This window comes from Monodelphis domestica, chromosome 5, assembly GCF_027887165.1.
Source record: "Monodelphis domestica isolate mMonDom1 chromosome 5, mMonDom1.pri, whole genome shotgun sequence".
NCBI classification, from domain to species: Eukaryota; Metazoa; Chordata; class Mammalia; order Didelphimorphia; family Didelphidae; genus Monodelphis; species Monodelphis domestica.
This window is the reverse complement of record NC_077231.1, coordinates 220,936,853-220,947,026: the sequence shown is the minus strand read 5'-3', so window position 1 is coordinate 220,947,026 and position 10,174 is coordinate 220,936,853.

Here is a 10,174-nt window from a genome sequence, read left to right as displayed (position 1 = left end):
TTAGGGTTTTTTTGTTTTGAGTAAGCAATTTGTTTCAATTGTTTTCAACAAAAATTTTTCATAAGCTTTCAGTTACAGCAATTATTAGTAGCTTGATGTTTAATTTTTTTAAAGTCTTACTTTCTGTCTTAGAATCAACATACATATCAGATCCAAGGCAGAAGAAGGTAAAGGCTAAACAATTAGGGTTAACTAATGTGTAAAGGAAAACTGAATCAAGCTTTGAATTTTCTGCCACAGAGGTGGATCAGACAGCAGGTGGTATGCTAGAGTGAAGATTGATGGACAATGATGACAGTTGGTAGGGGAAGGGCAACTTGGAGAGTGACAGTTGCTCTCAAGGTCACTCTTTCCTGGCCCTCAGACTGGAAGGAGCACCCTCTCCCTGTCTCTGTCCCAAGTGTGTGCTCTACCTGGATTACTCTGATCCTGTCATCAAACAAAAGGATTTAAGGGGAGTGGTTTGAACTTAAGGCTGGTCTTTAGGTCGCTAGCCTGAAGAGACAGGTGCAACCAGCTCTGATGGTCAAAATATTTTCTTCCTCTTGTTGTCTACTGCTAAAGACTCTGAAGATTAGCATAGATAGGAACAAAAGAAACCCTTCACCAGCCTGTGAGGCCTGACCTCAGAGCAAATGCTTAGAGACCCAAGCCCAATCTAGGGCAAAATATAGGGGAATCCCTATTCCATTTACTCTGATACCTTTCCAATCCAAACTTGTTATTAAATTCATCTTCATTTAAATAACCCACAGTCAGATAAGAGGACTATCATTTCAGGGGTATATAGAGGGAGAAGAACCTAAGAACAGCCATCCAACCATAAATGGTCCTTATTGGACTCCTGATGGGTAACCTTGGTTGGGGGGAGGCTTGTCCCTCTGGAGGATCCTTGCTTACCTGCCCTGGGGTATTTTCAACATCAATCAATAGAGAAGACATACCCTCAAGCTATCATAGTTGGCCCATTTCTCAGAACTCCATTTTTCACAGCTAGCCTCTTAGCAGGAGGTACCTCTCTCCTTAACTCAACAGCATCCATATTCCCTCTATCTCTTCAAGTCCTCCATTCCCTGTTACAAAACTTTCCTTATCGCCTATACCTCTTCAATCAACAACAATTCCTTTAACTATTACATTAACTTGCTAGGGTCACTAGCAAGGAAATATCTGAACCCAAATCCTCGCAACTCTATGCCTGACATTCTATCCACTGAAACACCTAGCTACCTTAGTGTTTCATTTTTAATTCCTACCTTTCTGGCTATAGATTGAAATAAAGCCAAGGCCTGATAAGAGCCAGACTGTGTGTAGTTCCCCAAAAAAATAGTTCAGAAAAAAATGGCTATTTGTTCTATGTGCACTGTTATTGTTGTTTGGTTGTTTTGTTTTGTTTTTGCTTGTTTGGATTTGTTGCTTGTTTTAATTGATGCTTTTTGCATTGAAATCTTTTCTTTTTAGGAGAGTCCTTGTCTTAGGAAGCAGATCTCTTGGAATAAAAAAGTAGAGTAACAAACTTGAGACTTAATTCTATTTTTTTTTGTTTTATTTCCTGGTCTTCATCTGGTTTTCATCTTCTATGGAAGACTTCTACCTAGAGAAATCATCTGACTTCTTGTTTTATTCCCAATCAGGTTATGATCTCAATATCACTTCAGGGGATCAATGGATCACTGCATAGAAACTCCCCAGAGCCACATGGGTTTGCCTCCTATGCTAATTCACCATACATTGAATCCACTGTTTAAATTAATCTAAACAAACTCAGATGCTAATCCCAGGGGTCTTTTCCCTACCTAACTATATTCATGATATTTACTATGTGCCTGCCAAGTTCTATTAGGCCTCAAGTTTTCCTAATACTTTGAATTACAATTGTATCAATCAAATGATATAACCAATCAAAATAAATTGAAAGTTGAAAACTAGAAAAAAAGAATAGGGTTATGATCATACATGGTAAAGAAGAAATGTTATAAATGTTTGGCAAGTTATTATCTAGTTAAACTAATAATTTGTTGTTTTCAAATATAAGTTGAAAAAGGACATAATCCTCTTTGAAGCAATTTTGCGCCAAAAGTCAGTATTAGGAGGTAGGTTTTAAAAAATGAAAATGGTAGTAGGAAAAAACCCCCAACTAATTGCTTGTTCATTTAAAGCTACATGATGGGAATGGAAACTAAAGCAAGTTGATGAAGCTAGCTTTCATGGAAATTCTAAATTTGAAAAAAAGCTTTCAACTATGAAGTTAGAAGAAAAACGTACTATACCTGATTGCTGTGCTTTCTATCTTTTCTTTTTATTTTCTGATTATTTTTTAACTTTGGAAAAGAAATGATACAGGCTCATTCAGGTCAGAAAAAAAATTAGCTCATTGTCTTGCCTATCACAACAGACATATTTCTCTTTGGATATTGGGGCTCTCATAGAATGTAGCCAAACAGAATCAAGAAGAAAACCAATATTCCTATTGGCAATGCAATCCCAGATGAGACACAGAAGGAAGGAGCACAAATACAAAAATACTGCTAGGCAGATGAGAAAAAAAGGGAAGTAGAAAGAGCGGCTGGTCTTTGTCTCCTAAGCAATCTCACAAGGCTGACAATGCCACAGGCAGAGTTCTTTGTAATCCCAGATGTAAAATCACTTCTCACCAAGTTACTAATTATAGGCTAGGTCATAAAGAAGTCAACCTAGCAAGGACTCTAGACCATAAACATTAGTAGGTCTATTGGGACTGGCAAGAGTTTGCCAAAATTCCTTTAGGCAGAAAGAACCAAGGAAGAAATGAAAGCATTTTCAAGGCATTTTCTGTGGTTGCTACTCTTCTCACTGTAACCCCAGGGAAGATATCATTCCCTTGTGAAGAATTTTTAAATTATTTCCCTAAATATACATCTCTTAGATGATAACCCCCTATGCATAGTTCTAGAATATTTATTTCAAACCAACAAAAATTTATTAAGTGAGAAATGGGAGAAATGATATGTATGTACAAGACAGATGTAGAATGAATCAGAGATAATCTTGGAGGCATAGTTCTAGCACTGGAGAGGACTAGAAAAGGACTCTTCCACAGGGACAGGATTTGGAAAGAGACTTGAAGCCACTGGTAGAGCCGGTAGAATTCTAGATAATTAAGTTATTTTATTACTCAAATGCTTCAGATAAAATCTAATTAGATGAAACATACAAAGAATGAATCTGGATTATAAGATCTTTGCAGTGCTATAGCAAGCAATGGATTTGGTGTAGATAGACCTAGGTGCAAATCATAGCTCTGAAAATGATTACTTTGATGATCCTAATCAATGCTGCTCTAAACCTCAGTTTCCTTAACTGTCCATTTAGTCTCGGAGTCAGGAAGATATCTTTCCAAGGAATTCATTTAATCTGTTTGCCATAGGTTCCTCATCTATAATATGGGCTGATGAAGAAAATGACAAACCACTTCAATATCTTTGCCAAGAAAACCCCAAATGAGGTCTTAAAGAATTGAACACAACTGAAATGACTTAGACAACAAAATCTAAGACCATTTGACACTGAGCTTGAAGTTTTCTATTAGGGGACCAGTTGGTATAATCTCTTATAAATTACTTTAGTCTAATTCCCAAGGCATGTATAGATTTATGTCCCACATTAATCTGAAGATGTAGTAAAAAGATGTCATTTCTTTTAGTCTTCATCATTTTTTCTTGCATCACTGTTTTTAAGGTACATAATAGGATTAAATGCACTGAGATGAAAGACAAAGAAACCAAACTAGCATTTATTGAATTTGCCTTCATTAGGCTGTCATGTCATCTTTTTTCATTTTATCAAAATTCTTTTTTTTCCTTTTTTTGGTCTTTAAACACTCAATTTTTTAAAAAATATATTTTATTTGATCATTTGAAGCATTATTCGTTAAAGACATACATCATTTTCTTTTCCTCCCTCCCACCCCCCATAGCCGATGCGTAAATCCACTGGGCATTACATGTTTTCTTGATTTGAACCCATTGCTATGTTGATAATATTTGCATTAGAGTGTTCATTTAGAGTCTCTCCTCTGTCATGTCCCCTCAACCTCTGTGTTCAGGCAGTTGCTTTTCCTTGGTGTTTCCACTCCCATAGTTTATCCTTTGCTTATGAATGGTGTTTTTTTCTCCTGGATCCCTGCAAGTTGTTCAGGGACATTACACCGCCACAAATGGAGAAGTCCATTACGTTCTATTATACAACAGTGTATTAGTCTCTGTGTACAATGTTCTCCTGGTTCTGCTCCTCTCGCTCTGCATCACTTCCTGGAGGTTGTTCCAGTCTCCATGGAACTCCTCCACTTTATTATTCCTTTTTGCACAATAGTATTCCATCACCAACATATACCACAATTTGCTCAGCCATTCCCCAATTGATGGGCATCCCCTCATTTTCCAGTTTTTGGCCACCACAAAGAGCGCAGTTATGAATATTTTTGTACAAGTCTTTTTGTCCATTATCTCTTTGGGGTACAGACCCAGCAGTGCTATGGCTGGATCAAAGGGTAGATATTCTTTTGTCGCCCTTTGGGCATAGTTCCAAATTGCCCTCCAGAATGGTTGGATCAGTTCACAACTCCACCAGCAATGAATTAATGTCCCTGCTTTGCCACATCCCCTCCAGCATTCATTACTTTCCTTTGCTGTTATGTTAGCCAATCTGCTAGGTGTGAGGTGATACCTCAGAGTTGTTTTGATTTGCATCTCTCTGATTATAAGAGATTTAGAACACTTCTTCATGTGCTTGTTAATAGTTTTGATTTCTTTATCTGAGAACTGCCTATCCATGTCCTTTGCCCATTTATGAATTGGAGAATGGCTTGATTTTTTGTATAATTGATTTAGCTCTTTATGAATATGAGTAATTAAACCTTTGTCAGAGGTTTCTATGAAGATTTTTTTCCCAATTTGTTGTTTCCCTTCTGATTTTAGTTACATTGGTTTTGTTTGTACAAAAGCTTTTTAGTTTGATGTAGTCAAAATTATTTATTTTACATTTTGTGATTCTTTCTATGTCTTGCTTGGTTTTAAAGTCTTTCCCCTCCCAAAGGTCTGACATGTATACTATTCTGTGTTTACCCAATTTACTTATGGTTTCCTTCTTTATGTTTAAGTCACTCACCCATTTTGAATTTATCTTGGTGTAGGGTGTGAGGTGTTGATCTATTCCTAGTCTCTCCCACACTGTATTCCAATTTTCCCAGCAGTTTTTATCGAATAGTGGATTTTTGTCCCAAAAGCTAGGATCTTTGGGTTTATCGTATACTGTCTTGCTGAGGTCGCTTTCCCCAAGTCTATTCCACTGATCTTCCTTTCTGTTTCTTAGCCAGTACCAAATTGTTTTGATGACAGCTGCTTTGTAATATAGTTTAAGGTGAGGGACTGCAAGGCCCCCATCATATGTGTTTTTTTTTTCATTATTTCCCTGGATATCCTTGATCTTTTGTTCTTCCAAATGAACTTTGTTATGGTTTTTTCTAAATCAGTGAAGAAGTATTTTGGTAGTTCAATGGGTATGGCACTAAATAGATAAATAAGTTTGGATAGGATGGTCATTTTTATTATATTGGCTTGTCCTATCCATGAGCAGTTAATGTTTTTCCATTTGCTCAAGTCTAGTTTTAGTTGTGTGGCGAGTGTTTTGTAGTTGTGTTCATATAGTTCCTGTGTTTGTCTTGGGAGGTAGATTCCTAGGTATTTTATTTTGTCTAAGGTGATTTTGAATGGGATTTCTCTTTCTAGTTCTTGCTGCTGAGCTGTGTTGGAGATATATAGAAAAGCTGATGATTTATGTGGGTTTATTTTGTATCCTGCAACTTTGCTAAAGTTGTTGATTATTTCAATTAGCTTTTTGGTTGAATCTCTAGGATTCTTTAAGTAGACCATCATGTCATCTGCAAAGAGTGATAACTTGGTCTCCTCCTTGCCTATTTTGATGCCTTCAATTCCTTTATCTTCTCTAATTGCTACTGCTAGTGTTTCTAGTACAATGTCAAATAGTAGAGGTGATAATGGGCATCCTTGTTTCACTACTGATCTTATTGGGAATGCATCTAGTTTATCCCCATTGCAGATGATATTAGCTGATGGTTTTAGATATATACTGTTTATTATTTTTAGGAATGACCCTTCTATTCCTATGCTTTCTAGTGTTTTTAATAGGAATGGGTGTTGTATTTTATCAAATCCTTTTTCTGCATCTATTGAGATAATCATGTGGTTCTTGCTAGTTTGCTTGTTGATGTGGTCAATTATGTGGATGGTTTTCCTAATGTTGAACCAGCCCTGCATCCCTGGTATGAATCCTACTTGATCATGGTAAATGATCCTTCTGATCACTTGCTGGAGTCTTTTTGCTAGTATCCTATTTAAGATTTTTGCATCTATATTCATTAGGGAGATTGGTCTATAATTTTCTTTCTCTGTTTTTGACCTGCCTGGTTTTGGAATCAGTACCATGTTTGTGTCGTAAAAGGAGTTTGGTAGAACTCCCTCTTTGCTTATTATGTCAAATAATTTGTATAGTATTGGGATTAACTGTTCTCTGAATGTTTGATAGAATTCACTGGTGAATCCATCAGGCCCTGGGGATTTTTTCTTAGGAAGTTCTTTGATGGCTTGTTGGATTTCAATTTCTGATATGGGATTATTTAAGAATTCTATTTCCTCTTCTGTTAGTCTAGGCAGTTTGTATTTTTGTATATATTCATCCATTTTTCCTAAATTGGTGTATTTATTGCCATATAATTGGGCAAAGTAATTTCTAATGATTGCCTTAATTTCCTCTTCATCGGAGGTGCTGTCCCCCTTTTCATCTTTAATGCTGTTAATTTGCTTTTCTTCCTTCCTTTTTTTAATTAGATTGACCAGTACTTTGTCTATTTTGTTTGTTTTTTCAAAGTACCAGCTTCTTGTCTTATTTATTAAATCAATAGTTCTATCACTTTTGATTTTATTAATTTCTCCCTTAATTTTTAGGATTTCTAATTTGGTTTTCTGCTGGGGGGTTTTAATTTGATTGCTTTCGAGTTTTTTCATTTGCATTTCCAATTGATTGATCTCTGCTCTCCCTTGTTTGTTAATATAAGCATTCAGGGATATGAATTTCCCTCTGATTACTGCTTTGGCTGCATCCCAAAAGGTTTGAAAGGATGTTTCGCCATTGTCATTTTCCTCGATGAAATTATTAATTGTTTCTATTATTTCTTCTTTAACTAAACGGTTTTGGAGTATCATATTGTTTAATTTCCAATTGGTTTTAGATTTGGTTTTCCATGTACCATTACTAATCATTATTTTTATTGCCTTGTGATCTGAGAAGGCTGCATTCATTATTTCTGCTTTTCTGCATTTGTGTGCTATGTATCTGTGACCTAATGTATGGTCAATTTTTGTGAATGTGCCATGTGGTGCTGAGAAGAAGGTGTATTCCTTTTTATCCCTATTTATTTTTCTCCATATGCCTATTAATTCTAATTTTTCTAAGATTTCATTCACTTCTTTTACCTCTTTCTTATTTATTTTTTGAGTTGATTTATCTAAATTTGATAATGGTTGGTTCAAGTCTCCCACTAATATGGTTTTATTGTCTATTTCTTCCTTCAATTCTCCTAGTTTCTCCATTAGAAATTTGGGTGCTATATTATTTGGTGCATACATGTTGATTAATGATAATTCCTCATTGTCTAGAGTCCCTTTTAACAAAATATAATTACCTTCCCTATCCCTTTTGATCAGGTCTATTTTTGCATTGGCTTTATCAGATATCATGATTACCACTCCTGCCTTCTTTCTCTCAGTTGAGGCCCAGAAGGTCTTACTCCATCCTTTAATTCTGACCTTGTGGGTGTCAACCCGCCTCATGTGTGTTTCTTGAAGACAACATATGGTAGGGTTTTGGATTCTGATCCATTCTGCTATTCGTCTACGTTTTATGGGTGAGTTCATCCCATTCATATTCAAAGTTATGATTGTCATTTGTGGACTCCCTGGCATTTTGATTGCCTTCCCTAATTCTAACCTTTTCTTCTTCGGCTCTACCTTTTAGTCCAGTGATTTACTTTGAATCAGTCCCCCTTGTCCCCTCCCTTGATGTTTCCCTTTTTAGTTCCTCCCTTTTTGTTCCCTTCCCCTCCCCCCTCTCTTTCCCTCCCTTTTTGTTCTCCCTCTCCCCCTCCCCCCCCTTGGTTTTCCCTTCTCCCTACCCTTGTTGGGTAAGATAGAATTCAAGATCCCAATGGATCTGGATGTTTTTCCCTCTCAGAGTTGATTTCCCTGAGATTAAGGTTTAAGTAAAAAAAAAACCCTCTCTTCCTCTCCTTCTTATAGGAGTTTTCTTCCCCTCCCCTTCCCATGTGAATCTTTGTGTGAGAAAGATTATTCTATTTGTTCTTTCTTTACCCCCTATTTATACATTACATTTTCCAAACATATTAGTATACATAGATTGATATAAATGTAGTCCTTATAGAATAGAGTTTGAGTAAAAGAAGAAGATAACATTTTTCCCCTTTCCTTAATATTTACCTTTTCAGGTATTCCTTGCTCTTTGATTTTCGGTATCAAACTTTCCACAGAGCTCTGGTCTTTTCTTTGCAAAAAGTTGGAAGTCTTCTATTTTGTTGAATGCCCATATTTTCCCTTGGAAGTATATAGTCAGTTTTGCTAGGTAGCTGATTCTTGGTTGAAGACCCAGCTCTCTTGCCTTTCTGAAGATCATGTTCCATGCCTTACGATCATTCAGAGTAGAACTTGCAAGGTCTTGTGTGACCCTGATTGGCATTCCTTTATATCTAAATTGTCTTTTTCTGGCTTCCTGTAGGATTTTTTCTTTTGTTTGAGAGCTTTGGAATTTGGCAATTACATTCCTGGGAGTTGTCTTTTGGGGGTTTAGTGTAGAAGGTGTTCTGTGAGCTCTGTCAGTGGCTGTATTGCCCCCTTGTTCTAGAATCTCTGGGCAATTTTCTTTGATTATATCTTGTATCACCATGTCCAGTTTGGTGTTTATTTCTGGCTTTTCTGGGAGTCCAATTATTCTTAAATTATCTCTTCTCCCTCTATTTTCCAGATCTGTCACCTTGTCGGTGAGATATTTTATGTTCTCTTCTAATTTCTTGGTATTTTGGCTTTGCTTTATTAATTCTTGCTCTTTTACACGATCATTGTCTTCCAGCTGCCTGATTCTGGCCTTTAAAGCCTGGTTTTCCTTTTCAGTTTCATCACACCGGTTTTATAAATGCGTGAATTTCTTTTGCATTATTTCCAACTTTTCCTCCCAGAAGGCTTCCATCTTTTTGGTCATTTCTGATTCAAATTCTTTATGGGTTTGTGGAGCGTTTCCATTTCCTTTGGAAGATTTTGGAGCATTTTCTTGTATATCTTCTTCTATCTCCTCTGTATTTTGTATTTTGGCTCCATAGAATGTGTCCAAAGTTGCCCCTTTCTTCTTTTTTTTCTTGGTATTTTGGGGCTTCTGTGCTTCTGTGGAATTTGCCATCTCTGAATGTGGAGGATTAGCTTTTCTTATCTCTGTCTGGTGTTCAGAGGCTTTAGTCCTGGGCAGATTGTCGGTTCTATGAGGTTTCCCTGGGTTAAATTGAGTACGCCTCACTGGAACTGGAGTGGAAGGGTTGTACCAGGGGGCCACACTCTCCCCCGTCTATCTGGGTCGGGTTTGTTTTCTGGAAGTTGCCTTCAGAATAGCTGGCTGTGAGGCTGTTTTGTTGGCCTGCGGGGGGATGGACTGCGGCTTGCCGGAGCTCTGAGGGCAGTGACTTTCACTGAGACTTGGATAGCAGGATCCAGCCCTGAGGCTGTCTTGCCCGCCCTGAGGGTTGCTGCTGTTTCAGACAAGCCTGCTCTCTGCAGGGGGAGCTCCGAGGGCAGTGACTTTCACTGGGACTGGGATAGAAGGCCCTGAGGGTTGTTGTTTCAAACGACCCTGTTCTCTGAGCGGGGCGGGGCTGCGGCTTCCTGGAGCCTTGGACTCTGCGCTCCTACCCCTTAGGTCCGAGTGGTCTCAGGTTCTGGCTTTTTAGGGGGGCCGTACCTTCTGATCCAGGTCTAGGTCCAGGAGGAGGATTCCCAGGGTCTATGCCGTTGATCGTCTTGAATTTTGGTGCCTTAGGAGCTTATAGTTTGAGATTGGTCGG